This window comes from Hemiscyllium ocellatum, chromosome 20 (genome assembly GCF_020745735.1).
Source record: "Hemiscyllium ocellatum isolate sHemOce1 chromosome 20, sHemOce1.pat.X.cur, whole genome shotgun sequence".
Lineage (NCBI taxonomy): Eukaryota > Metazoa > Chordata > Chondrichthyes > Orectolobiformes > Hemiscylliidae > Hemiscyllium > Hemiscyllium ocellatum.
Window position 1 is genome coordinate 2,965,330 of NC_083420.1, and position 17,015 is coordinate 2,982,344.

General features: G+C 43.6%; 1 protein-coding gene across 1 annotated transcript in view; it reads right to left on the reverse strand.

The window, feature by feature from the left end:
- The window catches only part of xylt1 (xylosyltransferase I), a 245,698-nt gene that overhangs the window by 228,351 nt on the left and 332 nt on the right, over positions 1-17,015 (reverse strand). The window lies entirely within an intron of this gene.

The following is a 17,015-nucleotide window of genomic DNA, read 5'->3' on the forward strand; positions in this document are numbered from 1 at the left end:
TTTCAAAAAATGATCCATCAAATCAGACCTTATTCTGGGATCCAATACGCCCAGTAGTACAATCACCTAACATTAAAAAAGATTTTTTTTTCTCTCAATAGGGTGACCTCCTTGATCCAGAGTTGCTGGTCAATCCTCACTGTTGACTTGACAACTATCAAAAAATGCGGTACTGGAAAAGCACAGCCAGTCAGGCAGTATCTGAGGAGCAGAATTGTCGACATTTTGGCCATAATTTCTTCGTCAGGAATGTTGGGGGGGCGGGGTCAAGGGGGCTGAGATCTAAATGGGAGGGGGCTGGGGGCAAGTACCTTGGAATGCGATAGGCAAATGAAGGGGGGGGAATGGTGATTTGTCAGAGGGGAGGGTGGAGCAGAGAGGTAGGAAGGAAGATGGACATGTAAGACAGTTCAAGAGGGCAGTGCCGAGTTGGAGGGTTGGATCTGGGATAAGGTGGAGGGGGGGGGCCCTGAGGAAACTGGTGAAATCGACAATGATTCTGTGTGGTTCGAGATCCCAAGGGGGAAGATGAGGCATTCTTCCTCCAGGCGTGGGGTGGCTCGGATTTGGTGGTGGAGGAGGCCCAGTACTTGAATGTCCTTGGTGGAGTGGGAGGGGGAGTTGAAGTGTTCGACCACAGGGCGGTGGGATTGTTTAGTGCGTGTGCCCCAGAGATGTTCCCTGAAACATTCCACAAGTTGGCATCCTGTCTCCCCAGTGTAGAGGAAACCATATCGAGAGCAACAGACACCAACTTGCGGAACATTTCAAAGAAGTGGTCTCCTCAATATTGGGGAAACAGGATGCCAACTTATGCAATGTTTTGGTGAACATCTCCAGACACACGCACTAAAGAACCCCACTGCCCTGCGGCCGACCATTTCAAGTCCCTTTCCACCCCGCCAAGGACATGAAAATCTTGGGCCTCCTCCAATGCCAAATTCGAGCCACCCGACGACTGGAGGAAGAATACTTCATCTTTCGCCTCCAACCGCACAGAATCAATGTGGATTTCACCAGTTTCTTCATCTCCCCTCCCCCCCACCACCTTATCCCAGATCCAACCCTCGTCCTGTGCATCTTTCTTCCTACCTAATAGCTCCACCCTCCCCATCACCATCAACCCCTACCTCCATCTAACTATCACATTCCCAGCTTCTTTCCTCCAGCCCCACCTCCTCCCATTTATCTCTCAGCACCCCCACATTCCTGAAGAAGGGCTTATGCTCAAGTGTTGATTCTCCTGCTCCTCGGATGTTACCGGACCGGCTGTGCTTTTTCAGAACCACACTCCAGCATCTGCAGTCCTCACTTTCTCCTTGGCAACTATCGAGTCAAATTATAAAGCTAGTTCTGGAACCAAACCATTAATGGCAGCAAATCACACTCAAATACAAGCAGTTTCTGCTTTTGTTCCCTCACTGATGAAGTTCCCTATAAAAGATGACCAAAAAGATGAAGTGGTTGTCATATCAATTCCAGCATTTTGTTGGTGAGTTGGACATGGATCAGGATGCAAGGATAATTTGTCTGAACAGAAATGTTCTCTCTGGCCACCTTTACCTGCAAATAGCCTTATATTTTCAAATAATATTTTCCACCCTCTATACTTTAGATAACCGTAGCACCAGATTTTAGAAACTGGGGCTGATGCAGTATTGTCTTCACTATCTTTCATTGCAAAGTCACCAAGAACCCAGAGCTGAAATGGTTAAATAATCTGTGGCTTTTATAAAGGGAGCCCCAGTTTTACCACATTCATTAAAGGGAAAAAATAACTGCCGGGAAAATGGCTTCTCGATCTCAATACAACAAAGACAAATTGAAAGCTCTCTACATAACTGTCACAATATAGTCAGTCCTACAAAGGAACCCCTCTGCGAAGTTCTTTGACAGTTACTATGGGTTATATTAGAATGATCCTCAACACTAGTTAGTGAAGGACTTGCATTTGGTTACAATGGAAAGCAAGAACAAGAATTTATTAAAATCACTGCCAAGTGGAATAGGATGAGCATGAATACAAAAACATGTTAATCCAAATGTAAAATATTATGATGATTTGTATAAGTTTCAAGAATTAACAGCAGTAACAATGTTAATTAAAATTGGTCCACTTTGAACAGGTGGACTGCAGATATTTAAATGTTGGTAAAATTCACTGATTTTGAACATTACTCACTCACATCAATTAAATGCAACAGAACTGAATAGGTCCAACTTTGTTTGCCATTGCACACACTGACATCCTTTTACTTAGTAGTTGAAGGAGTAACTGAAGTAATTCAACCATAAATTTAATTCTTCAATATGAGAGTCAACAAGTACAAATATTCACCCAAAAACAAAAGTATGTAATCATGGCAGAGGACAGAGATTTCAGTCTATCGTGAATGAGCCAACTCATTTACAGAAAAGTATTCGGACTATTTAAAAAAATTCACAAATGTAAATTATGAATGTGAAAATATAAAGTGAGGCTTTTAAAATACTGACTGAGGTAGGATGGGGCTGTTTTCCCTGGAGCGTCGGCAGCTGAGGAGTAAACTTATAGAGGTTTATAAAGTCATGAGGCGCATGGATAGGACGAATAGACAAGGTCTTTTCCCTGGGATGGGGGAGTCCAGAACTAGAGGGCATAGGTTTAGAGTGAGAGGGGAAAGATTTAAAAGGAACCCAAGGAGCAGGTTTTTCATGCAGAGGGTGGTACGTGTATGGAATGAGCTGCCAGAGGAAGTGGTGGAGGTTGGTACAATTACAGCATGTAAAAGGCATCTGGATAAGTATATGAATAGGAAGGGTTTGAAGGGATATGGGCCAAATGCTTTTAAATAAGACTAGATTAATTTAGGATATCTGGTCGGAATGGACGAGTTGGGCCGAAGGGTTTGTTTCCGTGCTGTACATCTCTACGACTCTAAGACTGCGCTTACCGGTTGAAAAGTGGTCTCAGTTTCACAGAGAAGACAATTGACAGTAAATGCCAAAACTTGTTTAAATTTAAACCAGGCAGGTTGACACAGATTAGTGTTGAAAATGTGTTGCTGGTTAAAGCACAGCAGGTCAGGCAGCATCCTAGGAATAGGAAATTCGACGTTTCGGGCATAAGCCCTTCAGTCAAAGCGTTGCCCTAGTCATCAAAGTGTTACGTTCTCCACGGTGATGCCTTTTATCAGAATCCATTTACCATCCAATAAGCACTCTCTTCACCAATAAACTGAACAAAATTTTGTTCTTCTTAACACTGTTGTTTTTCTGAAATCTGAGTGGAAAATCAAAACCTTAAAAAAAAGTTTTTTTTCATAAATACTCGAGTTCCGTACTATTAAATTACTAAAGATACTACTGACTGGACCACAGGAACCAAATCGCAAACAAATGCAGAACAAAATCATTCATCATTAACTGATAAGATAAGTAACACAAGGCTTCACTTTATATCAGTGTCCAGGGTAAGAGACAGCTGGGGATAGAGCATGGATCACAGGATATGCAAACAAGACAAATTTAAGCACGAGCCTTTATCATTATTTTTTATTTAGTTTTCCACCTGGCAAGTTGTCGGATGAACAAGCTGGCTGCCTGGGAAGGTCACAACAGGGACAACTGGTAAATATTCCTAAAATTGGGAAAGATTATTCGGGATTTCAATACAGCAACCAAGAAAGAGGCAGAGGCTGCTGAGCTGTGGTTTGGGCAATCACAAAAGACTGGTGTCATTGATTTCAATTTGAACCCACCAGCTGCCAAAGTGGACCCTTCATTGTCTAGGAAAACCGTAAGCTACAAGACTAAATCAGCCAGGTTCTAGAAAATGGCCAGCCTCGTGAAATCAACAGAGACAAAGAAACACTCAGCACTCTCCACAACAGTCAACAAATCCAAGGTCAGCGTAATTAATTTGACCAGCAACCCTATCTACCATCACATTATATTGTAGCATTTCAGAATGCCCTTCGGCATACTACCCTACAGAAGTACCACAGCAATTCATCTGGTTTAACTGTATTTTGAGAGGCGGTCCATTACTGTTTTGTGGGATCTACTACATTAAAAGAACAACAGCACAGACCATCAATTTTCCTTCTAAATCTCACACTATCCTGAAATGGACAAGTATTGCCATTCATTCATTCATTATGGGTATCGCAAGGTACCATTTGGGAAGCATAGAACATAGAACATTACAGCGCAGTACAGGCCCTTCGGCCCTCGATGTTGCACCGGCCTGTCATACAAATCTGAAGCCCATCCCACCTACACTATTCCATGTATGTCCATTTGCCTGTCCAATGACGGCTTAAATGCACTTAAACTTAGCGAATCTACTACCGTTGCAGGCAAAGCATTCCATACCCTTACTACTCTCTGAGTAAAGAAACTACCTCTGACATCTGTCTTATACCTATCCCCCCTTCACTTTAAAGTTGTGTCCCATCGTGTTTGCCGTCCCCATACTTGGAAAAAGGCTCTCCCTGTCCACCCTGTCTAACCCTCTGATTATCTTGTATGTCTCTATTAAGTCACCTCTCAACCTTCTTCTCTCTAACGAGAACAGCCTCAAGGTCCTCAGCCTTTCCTCGTAAGACATTCCTTCCATACCAGGCAACATCCTAGTAAATCTCCTCTGCACACTTTCCAAAGCTTCGACATCCTTCTTATAATGCGGTGACCAGAACTGTACACAATACTTCAAGTGCGGCCGCACCAGAGTTTTGTACAGCTGCAGCATAACCTCATAGTTCCGGAACTCAATCCCTCTATTAATAAAGGACAAAACACTGTATGCCTTCTTAACAACCCTGTCAATCTGGGTGGTAACTTTCAGGGATCTGTGTACATGGACACCGAGATCACTCTGCTCATCTGCAATCCCAAGAATCTTACCATTAGCCCTGTACTTTGCATTCCGATTACTCCATCCAAAATGTATCACCTCACACTTGTCCACATTAAACTCCATTTGCCACCTCTCAGCCCAGCTCTGCATCCTATCGTTGTCTCTCTGCAACCTACTACATCCTTCGTCACTATCCACAACTCCACCGACCTTAGTGACGTCCGCAAATTTACTAACCCACCCTTCTAAGCCCTCATCCAGATCATTTATAAAAATGACAAACAACAGTGGAGCCAATACCGACCCTTACGGTATGCCGTTAGGAACTGGACACCAAGATGAACATATTCCATCAACTACAACCCTCTGTCTTCTTTCAGCAAGCCAATTACTGATCCAAACTGCTATGTCTCCCACAATCCCATTCCTCCACATTTTGTATAATAGCCTACTGTGGGGAACCTTATCGAACACCTTGCTGAAATCCATATACACATCAACTGGTTTACTCTCATCTACCTGTTTGGTCACTTTATCAAAAACTCAATAAGATTCGTTAGGCACGACCTATCCTTCACAAAACCGTGCTGACTGTCCCTGATCAGATTATTCTTTTCTAGATGGTTATAAATCCGATTTCTTATCACCTTTTCCAACACTTTACCAACAACTGAAGTGAGACTCACTGGTCTGTAATTACCAGGGTTGTCTCTACTACCCTTTTTGAACAAGGGAACCACATTTGCTATCCTCCAGTCCTCAGGCACTATTCCTGTAGACAATGATGATTTGAAGATCAATGCCAAAGGCTCAGCAATCTCTTCCCTTGCTTCCCAGAGGATCCTCGGATAGATCCCATCCGGCCCAGGGGACTTGTCTATTTTCACACTCTGCCGTATTTCTAATACCTCTTCCTTGTGAACCTCAATCTCTTCTAGTCTAGATGCAAGTATCTCCGTATCTTCCTCGCCAACATTTTCATTTTCTTTCGTGAATATTTATTTAGTGCTTCCCCTATCTCCTCTGACTCCACACACAATTTCCCACTATTATCCTTGATTGGCCCTAATTTAACTCTCGTCATTCTTTTATTCCTGACATACCTATGGAAAGCCTTAGGGTTAACCCTGATCCTATCCGCCAACACATTCTCATGTCCCCTCCTGGCTCTTCTGATCTCTCTTTTTAGGTCTTTCCTGACTTCCTTGTAACCCTCAAGCGCCCTGAGTTTTAACATCAGCCTTCTTCTTCTTCTTGACCAGCGATTCCACTTCCTTAGTAAACCATGGTTCACGCATTCTATATCTTCCTCCCTGCCTGACAGGTACATACTTATCTAGGACACACAGGAGCTTTTCCTTGAATAAGCTCCACATTTTTAATGTGCTCATCCCCTGCAGTTTCCTTCCCCATTCTGCGCTTCCTAAATCTTTCCTAATTACATCATAATTTCCCTTCCCCCAGCTGTAACTCTTGCTCGGTGGAGTACACCTATCCCTTTCTATCACTAAAGTAAACCTGACAGAATTGTGATCACTGTCTCCAAAGTGCTCACCTACTTCCAAATCTAGCACCTGGCCAGGCTCGTTACCCAGTACTAAATCTAAAGTGGCTTCGCCCCTTGTAGGCCTGTCTACATACTGTGTCAGGAAACACTCCTGCACACACTGGACAAAAACTGACCCATCTATAGTACTCGTACTGTAGTGATCCCAGACAATACTTGGATAGTTGAGGGCCCCCATGACAACTACCCTGCCTCTCTCATGCCTGTCGAGAATCATCTTTGCTATCGGCATTTTCCCAAGGACCCCAGCTTACAGTAATTAACTAAAGACTCAATGGTGATATGGAGAATTCATTTCATGAGTATTGTGGTGTAGAAAGCATTGCCTGAAAGGATTGTAAACAGATTCAGTAATAATCCCAAAACCATAATTGGAAGAATGTTTGAAGGAGAAAAACTTCCAGGACTCTATCAATGGGGTTAAGAGTAATTGAGCAGTTCTTAAGAGGAATTTATATCAACAAAAATAAAATTATTAGCTACTGGCAAAATATCACTAAAATGCATTTCAAGGGTAAGTATTTGGATCAATATTAAGTCAGTTATTTCATTAATGAAGCTTGACATTAGTAATATGTAGATTAAAAATCACTTTCAGTATAATACTGCTAAACAGCAGGTATAGGTTTCAGTACTATGTACTCTACAGTTTCACTCAAAAATGCAAATGACTTCATATTCATACTTTCATCCAAGAATATTTTATCAAAGCTTTTCTTTGTTATTTTGAAATGTTAAATAATTAACAATTTAATGAACAGTATTTCTCTTGCAATAATATGTTTCAGTTTGTATTAAAGGATACAGATTTGAAATCTTCACAGTATACATCTTAATGCATTTCACGGTTAATCACCTAAGCTGCTTTACAGTTTAATGTGGCTTACCGTGGATTAGACCAGAAGTTAAGAAGATTTGCCTCCTAATACTTACCAGTAAGAAAGATATTCCAGCCTTATGCCTCCATGGATGGCAATTTGCAGTTTTGCCTCTGCTTAGACCAAGAAACAGCAGCATGTGTTGCTTTGATATTTAAGTGAACATTATATTATTTGTAAATATTTTGCAAGTACAAGTCAGATAATTATTATTTTGGCAGTGTCCATCAGAAATACAATGTATTGTTCTAATCAATGCATTACTTTAGACCAGTAAAAAGTGAGGTCTGCAGATGCTGGAGATCAGAGCTGAAAACGTGTTGCTGGTTAAAGCGCAGCAGGTCAGGCAGCATCCAAGGAACAGGAAATTCGACGTTTCGGGCATAAGCCCTTCAGCAGGATCATTCCTGATGAAAGGCTTATGCCCGAAATGTCGAATTTCCTGTTCCTTGGATGCTGCCTGACCTGCTGCGCTTTAACCAGCAACACATTACTTTAGACCATCCTGTCATTGAAAATAATTCAATGAAGGGCAGCAATGAATTGGGTATCTCAAGCAGAAACTATCCAAACTGGAAGTATTTAATCTGCTTGATTGGAGGGGGCGGGGGGGTGAATCATTGTAAAACACCTATATTATTTAGAATGTTGAATATTTCAAGATGATTTGTTCTAATATATTTGGTGAAAGCACCAATTCGACTAGGGGGACACACCTCAAAGCTCAAGCAAGGTAAGTAGTTTAGATTTAAAAGCTTGGATAATACTGGAAGATGAATTGAAGAAACAGACTACTTAGGGAGACTACTGATATGACTATAACAAGAATTTTCATTCATAAAAGAGCTTCCCACACAGGAAATGTCACTACCTGCTGTACAGAAAAAGAAACGAACAAAATGAATAAAGAAATGGATAATGATTCACAAAGGATAACTTAAAGACAATATTTAAAACCTGATCCATAAAGTAGGTATTGAGGAGGACTTTAGTGGTGGAAGGGCAGAGGGGTTTAGGGAGGAGGTTCAGTCGAGCTAGATGACAGAAAAAAAAGTCAGATGAGGGAAGGGTTGGGGATGACTTATTGAAAGTCAGAGCTGGTGGAGAGATGGCAACAAAGCACAATATTTCAGGAAATAGGGACCCAATGCAGAAGATAAAACTTAGCACATGGTAGGAATGGTTTATATTTGAGATGCTGGAGTTTATAAAGAGAGAAAAATACAAAAGGCCAAAGAGGACAATAGTGCTGAAGTGACGCATAACATTTTCTGATCATAGGATTAAGATAGCCATTGAGTAGTTTTAATACTGAATAAAATGTGAGACTTATTATTGAGCATGCTCTAATATTCATGGTAATCACCATTGCAAATATATCTTTCCTTGAATGTGGAAATTACATTCTTTCACAGTATTGCGATTGCGATTTCATCATAGCTCAGCAAAATTGAATCAAGATCTCTTTATTCTGGTACTCCAATCCCCTTGCAACGAAAACCAACAATCCATTTGCTTCCCTAATTGCTTGCTGCATCTGCATGCAACTTTGCTTTCTTTCTACAAGAAACCCAGGATGTTCTGAACATCAACATTTCCAAGTTTAATACCATGTAACGTAATATGAATACCCGTTGAGTCGTTTAATTTTGACCACACACCACTAATGAGGTTATTCTTCATATATAGTGTCAGGAGTATTTTTTAATGTTATTTTGCACTGTAGCTAATGTAGGATGACATGGTTTTATCGGCAGCATTTTGATAGATCTCTGTGCGTCGCTAAACTTGCAGCTTGCTGCTGTTTCCTGCCTCTCGACGTGCATCTTCTCAATCCTTGCTCACAGCCAGGATTCAGAAAAATGTAAGAAACAAGATGAGGGGTGAGACACATTGGGGACAGGATGAATCAGCAGCAACTGGGAGGATCAATGAGGAGGAGGTAAGAGAGCAGGATGTGTGGCACCAGGGGTGAAGAGGGAGGCAACCAGCAAGGGGTAAGTAGAAAAAGTTAGCATATTTCTTTCAAAATAACAGTATTTTAAATAATAATTTCCATATAAAGGATATTAGTAATGTGCTTCAACCTGCAGGGATTTTTTTTCTCACAAGGTAGTCCAATAGAACTCATCTACAGCTTTAACATTGCGTAATGAAAAACTCTGGTTTGCTTCGCATTATTTCAACATTTCGGGAAAGCAAAAACGCAGTAAGCAAGCAATTACTGTATTCTACATTTCTATTCTTAAAGTGAACAAAACTGGATATCTTCACATTTTGCTCCATCCATCAACTTGTTGTCCATGCACTTCTCTCAATTTCTGAGTAGGCAGTGTTCAGGTCACAGCTTGTACTCCCACCTAACCTTGTATTGTCAGAAAATTTTGTACATAATTCTGTCCCTTTCTCTAAGTATTTAATATTAACCGTAAATTGTGAGGGCTGCAATACTGAACTTTGCAGCACTTCACTAATCAGTCAAACAACTTGATAATGTCCCATTCATCCCTATTTTTACTTCCTACCCATTAATCAATCCTCTATTCATATAACGTATCACACTTTCAACTCCAAGAGTTCTCATCTTTTGTGGTACTTTATCAAGCGCCTTTTGGAACTCCAGGTGTACTACGTCTGCTGGTTCACCTTGATCTATTCTACTAGATACATTCACAAAAAACTCCAATTATGCTGTCAAACATAATTTCCCTTTTGGGAAATATAGGTGTGCACACCAGAAGTGGGCAAATGAAACCTTGGGAAAATGCTCTTATGGCACCATAAGACCATAAGACATAGGAGTGGAAGTAAGGCCATTCGGACCATCGTGCCCACTCCGCCATTCAATCATGGCTGATGGGCATTTCAATGCCACTTACCCGCATCCCTTATCCCTTACTCCCCATATCCCTTAATTCCTTGCGAGATTAAGAATTTATCAATCTCTGGCACAATCATTTCCTGACACTTGGTTAGCTTTTCAATTGGTAATGAGGTCAGAAATGTGGCCTCTATGTGATGATAATTGGTAAGTGTTAATATGCGCAAGAGGCACAGGCATTAATGAAAATCTTTTTTCTAACTTTGGTTTAAGTCAATTTTGATCTGAATGGCATACTTGATCCCTTTTTTCTGATCTAGAACTAAAGCCATTGATTGACTTCAGCCTGATTGGCTGGAAGAGTATCGGGATGGTCAGTCTGCCATTGGAGCATGTGTCCACGATAAACCACCACATGGACTGCCACAGTCACTGCTGAATATCAGCACAAAGCAGTATTCTCAGTCAAAATCAAACCACGGTAGTTTGTCCAGAAAGAATACACAGAGCTGCAGATATGCACTGGGAGTAACTCCTTTTCACAGCTAATACATTGCCTATGAGACCTCAGATAGATTAAATGATTTTTGTCACCAGCTGCGGAGCTAGTAATACATGAGCAGCTGTGTGTGCTATTTTACTCGTACTGCAAGGAACACCAGCAATTTTGCAACAGTTGAAGTCTGATTAGAAGCAATTCATAAATGATTTTTGTAAGTTTAAGCATGAATACTAATTGTTGCACAGTTAGATTGGCACTCAACACTCCATCAGAATGGGATGAGATGACATGTGAGATTGCTATGACATTCTCTGCATCTATAAAGCAATATTATTTATCATGACATCCTATCACAGAGAGGTTTCAAATAAAATATGCATAGAAACAAACTTTTGCAAATTAATTTGAATATCAAATTTATATTAAAAAATTAAAATCTGAATCAAACGTTTTCCCAACATTTCGGTTGCTAATCGCCCAGCAAACTTGCATGGGACTCACAACTGCATTCCCGTAACAGTGGGGGCTATTTAATACGTATACACAGATAGAATTTCATTAATATCACATCTTCTCGTCTCCACAAACATCCCAAAGTGATTTCATACGTATTGAATAAAATCATGCAGTAGTTGTTGATCTGTGAATAAAATAAAAACCTGATCTAGGAGAACCTGTATGCTTTACATCGCGACCAGCAGAACAAGATTTTACAGCACACCGAAAAGAGGTTCTTTGGAAAACAGCTTTGACAAGTAGCTCAATAATCATGCTGATTTGCTCAAATCACATTTAATTATAAACTTTCATTCATTTATAATAATGATTATGCTAAAAGCAGTTTGTATCAGTGATTAAGTTACACGATCACTATCATTGTACCTCATCATTTAAGTGTGAAATACAGGAGTGAGTGAGTATATTGAATTTGTTTGTAATATACATGCAACCATCAAACTTCTCGAAATTTCTGTAGCTTTTTTTGCATTATTATAAAACACCAAACATTTTTTCAAATTGTTATTCAAATTATTCAATTATTGACAGAACAAAATATGCTTGTTAGTGTCTAAATATTTTCAGAGACATTTTTAAGGAATGGTAATAATGATTATAAAACCTGATGAGACAACTGTATTTGTAGCTTAATACTAGAATAGCTTTAAAAATCACTTCTGCAAGATCTTTCTGCACTCCTCTAATGGTGACTTTATTTTCTCACGTTAAATGACAGTGCTGTACTGGGTTAAATTGGTTTTCAGGACATTGACCTTTACTTGATAATTGAGATTAAGCAATTAGAGCCAATAAAAAGTGACAGAAAATCTCCAACAAGGCTAGATGTTGAGTGATTGCACAGTAATGGCGAGAGCTGGGGGAAAAGACATCCAATCAATTATTATGCAGGACTGTAACTCAGTGCAATGCCCTAGCAGAGTGGCAGCACTAGCCCTGTAGCTGTTGCTGCCTCCAGTGCTTGCTCATCAAACATCACCTAAAGCTTGGTTACACAATTCACTCAGCCCCAGGTCAACATCCCAACACTATCTCAAATCTGACGCTTGATATTGCCGGCAATATTAAATGGTTGCATTCATAATCAATAACACAAATAAAACAATGACCTTTCTCCAAAAGAGACTTTCAGATATGAAAATCCAGGTACTCCTATTTCTTCACCTTACCCTGATGGAGTTAAATTTAAGCTGAAAGTGGAGGAATGCACCAGCTTTAAACTCAACTGAAAACTCCAGCTTGTCACAGTCCGAGAAGCTACTAAGCAATCTAGGGTTCATTCAAAACACAACTAACTACTTCATTTGTCCGAGGATAACTTACATAATTCAAAATTTAATTTTCTTCACAATGTCATAAGTATCAAATGGTCTCATCTTCCATTGACTATTTTAATAGCCACTCAATCTTTCATATACATTCCCAATGGTTTACACAGCAAGAAAATTTTTAATCATTTAAAATTTTTCTTAGACATGCAAGGTTATGAAGTCCCTACTCGTAATTGTATCCTAGTTAAATAGCCAGTCTATTTAAACAATCCACTGCATTAAAACAGCATGACAGATGGTTAAATGCACAACGTTTTTTTTTAGCTTGAAGAAGAGAAAGCAGTCAATGCTGTATGAATCATTTCCACACTAAACTGCTGGCAACTTTTACTTGGTACTTACACTTGCCACCATTTCAGCTTCAGATTCCAAATGATTCACATTCCAGCTGATTTCTAAAACGTGCCACCAAAGATTGACAAAAAAACTAATATGAAATATTCAGACAAGCAGACTGTGTGAAACAACTCAAAAATTGTGACTATTTCCCTAAAACTCTCTCATTAGTTTAGCACACCGCTCAGGGATGATACATCCCAAAAACAGCTGGAACAATCACTTCACAACAGTCACACAATTATGTCCAACTCTATGATCTGTCTGTCACCATCCCAATGGCCTCAATCTCATTCCTGCCCTGACAGACCGCATTTCTAACTTTAACAGGCACCAACTGTAATTAACACTGTCTCCATCAACATCTCTTAAACACTGAGAACAATTACTCTCTGCACTCATTCCACAGCAGTGTTCACAGCTAGTCCTAGATTTTTACACAATTAGAATCATCTCTGTCTGCTCCTGCGTGACAGTACAGATTCTTAGACATTTGTCATATTCAAATCTAAAAACCTCAGTCCCAGTTTTCTGACATCACGCTTAATCTCTGCCAGAACAATCTCCTGCCACCTCCCAGTCATTGTCGTCTTCACTTCTACCTTCACCTGACTGACACCTGCTGACTCAACCCTCTTTCAGGAAAACCAGTGTTCCATCTCTGTGCTTGAAATGTCTGAAGCCAGTTCCAACTCTTCCCAAACCCACTAGAGCTTACTCTCTATTGGGACGACCTATTTCCCTAACTCCTGGCTGCCTGATAACATCAGTGCCTGCTGGCTACATCTTAGCATGCAGCAGCATGAAGTCCTGTTGTTCGTCTGCTCTGACCACTCAGTGAAACATAGACTGATCACTGCAGTTGTTTCTGACAGACATTACAATGTGAATATTTCAGGCAGGCTTAAAGACCAGCATCAGACTTCCTCCCCTCCCTTCAGTGATGGTACTGAATGAAACGTTGTTTCTGTGTTCGTTCAGCAGAAATGTCCCTCCCACAGCAGCCCAAGATTGTACAGTGGAGCTGCTGCTACATTACAAAACACAGGTGGAAACATTCCGGGTGAGTTCCTCAGTGGGATTACCGAGTTCCTTTCTGGGAAAGGCTGGTCTGAGCTGCCCGGCTCCTTTCTATTTGCTGCATTGAGCAAATATAGAAAGCAAAACAAAAACCGAGCTGGCTTCTTGGTAAATCGCTGAGCCCTTGCTGGGGGAAAACGTTCGGACAAATCGCCCTCTGTCCCCCCACCCCTTGCCCGCTTTATGAAGAGCGAGGCTAGTTTCCTGCCCGTACTAACGGCACATTTCCGTGGGAATGTTCAGTTCACCTTTAACACCAATATGAGAGAACAGCCTGCTGCCCATCTGAAGGCGACCCCTCGCTCAGTCAGAACTCGGGGCTGCGATGCTGCGAACTCCATTTGCCTGAGAGATGTCAAAGACAGAGCCTGTTTCTCTCCCCAACCCTCTGCAGTGGACAGGTCACTGTCCCCCCTCCTACTCTGGAGCAGTAGGTGTGTGTGTTGGTGTCAGTCTGAGCGTCCCCAGTCCCTTCAGCACGGGCTGCATCACTCTCGGCTGCACACACACAGTTGCTGAATAAACTGCAAGATTCACCATCTGGGCGACAGCCAGTCCAGGAGACAGCCTTGAGATCCCAGCTCCCAACACCAGCAGCACCACCCCTACCCTGGTCAACACAGCACAGCACAGCCGACAACTTTTCCCTTTCTTTTGTAAAAGCGAATTTTGAGCAATAGCCGGTTTGGAGTGACCCATCTCCAATTAGCTCTGGTAGAAAGGAACAATTACAGTTACCCTTCACAACTCCACACGCAACTAGCTTCTTTCTATTTGATGTTAAATAAGGGAGAGGGGGAGACACTTCCACACCCCCCCCCCCCACGGGAATGCCAAAATCACCCCCCCCCCCCCCTTCAAACGTTGACAGTAAAATGTCACGCACTGGTTTCTCTCTGTTCGCCAGTCCTGTGATAGCAATGTGATATTAAATGTGATGAAGATGATTAAATTTCGCAGTTTACACAGCGCTCAGCACACCGGCACTGCACTGTGCAAGGCAATCAAGTGATGATCAGCGACGTGCTGTTAAAAAATTGCAAATCGGGCGGTTGCTTTTGCCTCAATAAAATATCCAACAATACAAATTCGTAAATCAGAACCCTGTCGAGCGCGGGAAAGTAATAGGAAGACGCCTTAAATCAGGAGAGGCGTCTGCAAATAAAAATCTCAGACCCTGGTTGAATCTCAATGAATGAGATTGGTTTATCTCGACTGCTGGAGAGGGAGAAGGATTGGAGGTGGAGACAGAGGGGGGGAGAGAAGGGGTGACATAGACCGAGAGAGTGACAGGTAAGGAGAACAGGGTGCCAGAGAACCGGGGTGACAGAGAGAGAGGGGGAGCTAAAGACAGAGAGAGGGAGAGACAAATAGAGAGACTGACAGATAGACAGAGGGGGTGAAGGAATGATGGGGTGATGGAGTTGGGGTGGAAAGTGTGATGGAGTCAGGGGGTAGATGGAGTGATGACATCGGGGAGGAGAGGGTGAAGGACTGATAGGGTGGGGGGCTAATGGGGACACGGGTGAGGGGATCAGGGGGTGATGGGGTAAGGGGAATGAATTGGGTGAGGGAGTGATGGGGTGAGGGGGTGAGGGTGTTCAGGAGGTGAAGGGGTGCGGGCATGATGGGGTGAGGGGCGATCAGAGGGTCAGGGTGTGAGAGGGTGAGGGGGTGATGGAGTGAGGGGGCGATGGAGTGAAGGAAGGTTAGGGGATGAGTGGGGTGAGGGGAGGTTAGGGGATGAGTGGGGTGAGGGGAGGTTAGGGGATGAGTGGGGTGAGGGGAGGTTAGGGGATGAGTGGGGTGAGGGGAGGTTAGGGGATGAGGGGGTGATGGGGTGATGGAATGAGGGGGTGAAGGAGTGAAGAGGTGAGGGGATGGAGGGATGATGGGACGAGGGGATGATGGTGGGATGAGGGGATCATGGGGTGATGGGTCGAGAGATGATGTAGTGACGGGATGAGGGGATGTTGGGGTGAGGGGGTAGTGGGGTGAGGGGATGATGGGGTGAGGGGTAGTTGGGTGAGGGGATGATGGGATGATGGGATGAGGGGATGTTGGTGTGAGGGGATGTTGGTGTGAGGGGATGATGGGATGAGGGAATGATGGGGTGATGGGGTAGTGGGGTGAGGGGTAGTGGGGTGAGGGGATGATGGGGTGAGGGGATGTTGGGGTGAGGGGATGTTGGGGTGAGGGGGTAGTGGGGTGAGGGGATGATGGGATGATGGGATGATGGGATGTTGGTGTGAGGGGTAGTGGGGTGAGGGGATGATGGGATGATGGGATGTTGGTGTGAGGGGATGTTGGTGTGAGGGGATGATGGGATGAGGGAATGATGGGGTGATGGGTTGAGAGATGATGAAGTGACGGAGTGAGGGGGTGATGGGGTGAAGGGATGTGGGTTGAGTAGGTGAAGGGTGAGGGGATGTTGGGGTGAGGGGATGGAGTGAGGGGTGAGGGGATGGTGGGGTGAGGGGATGGAGTGAGGGGATGGAGTGAGGGGGTGACGGGGTGGAGTGAGGGGGTGAGGGGATGGTGGGGTGAGGGGATGGTGGGGTGAGGGGATGGTGGGGTGAGGGGATGTGGGGTGAGGGGATGTGGGGTGAGGGGATGTGGGGTGAGGGGATGTGGGGTGAGGGGATGGAGTGAGGGGGTGAGGGGATGGAGTGAGGGGGTGAGGGGATGGTGGGGTGAGGGGGTGGTGGGGTGAGGGGGTGGTGGGGTGAGGGGATGGTGGGGTGAGGGGGTGGTGGGGTGAGGGGGTGGTGGGGTGAGGGGATGGTGGGGTGAGGGGTGGTGGGGTGAGGGGTGGTGGGGTGAGGGGATGGTGGGGTGAGGGGGTGGTGGGGTGAGGGGATGGTGGGGTGAGGGGGTGGTGGGGTGAGGGGGTGAGGGGGTGGTGGGGTGAGGGGATGGTGGGGTGAGGGGGTGGTGGGGTGAGGGGGTGGGTGGGGTGAGGGGTGGTGGGTGTGAGGGGGTGGTGGGGTGAGGGGATGGTGGGGTGAGGGGGTGGTGGGGTGAGGGGATGGTGGGGTGAGGGGGGTGGTGGGGTGAGGGGTGGTGGGGTGAGGGGATGGTGGGGTGAGGGGGGTAGTGGGATCTCAGCACTAGGGCAGTCTACAGCAGCATCCGCTCAGTGGC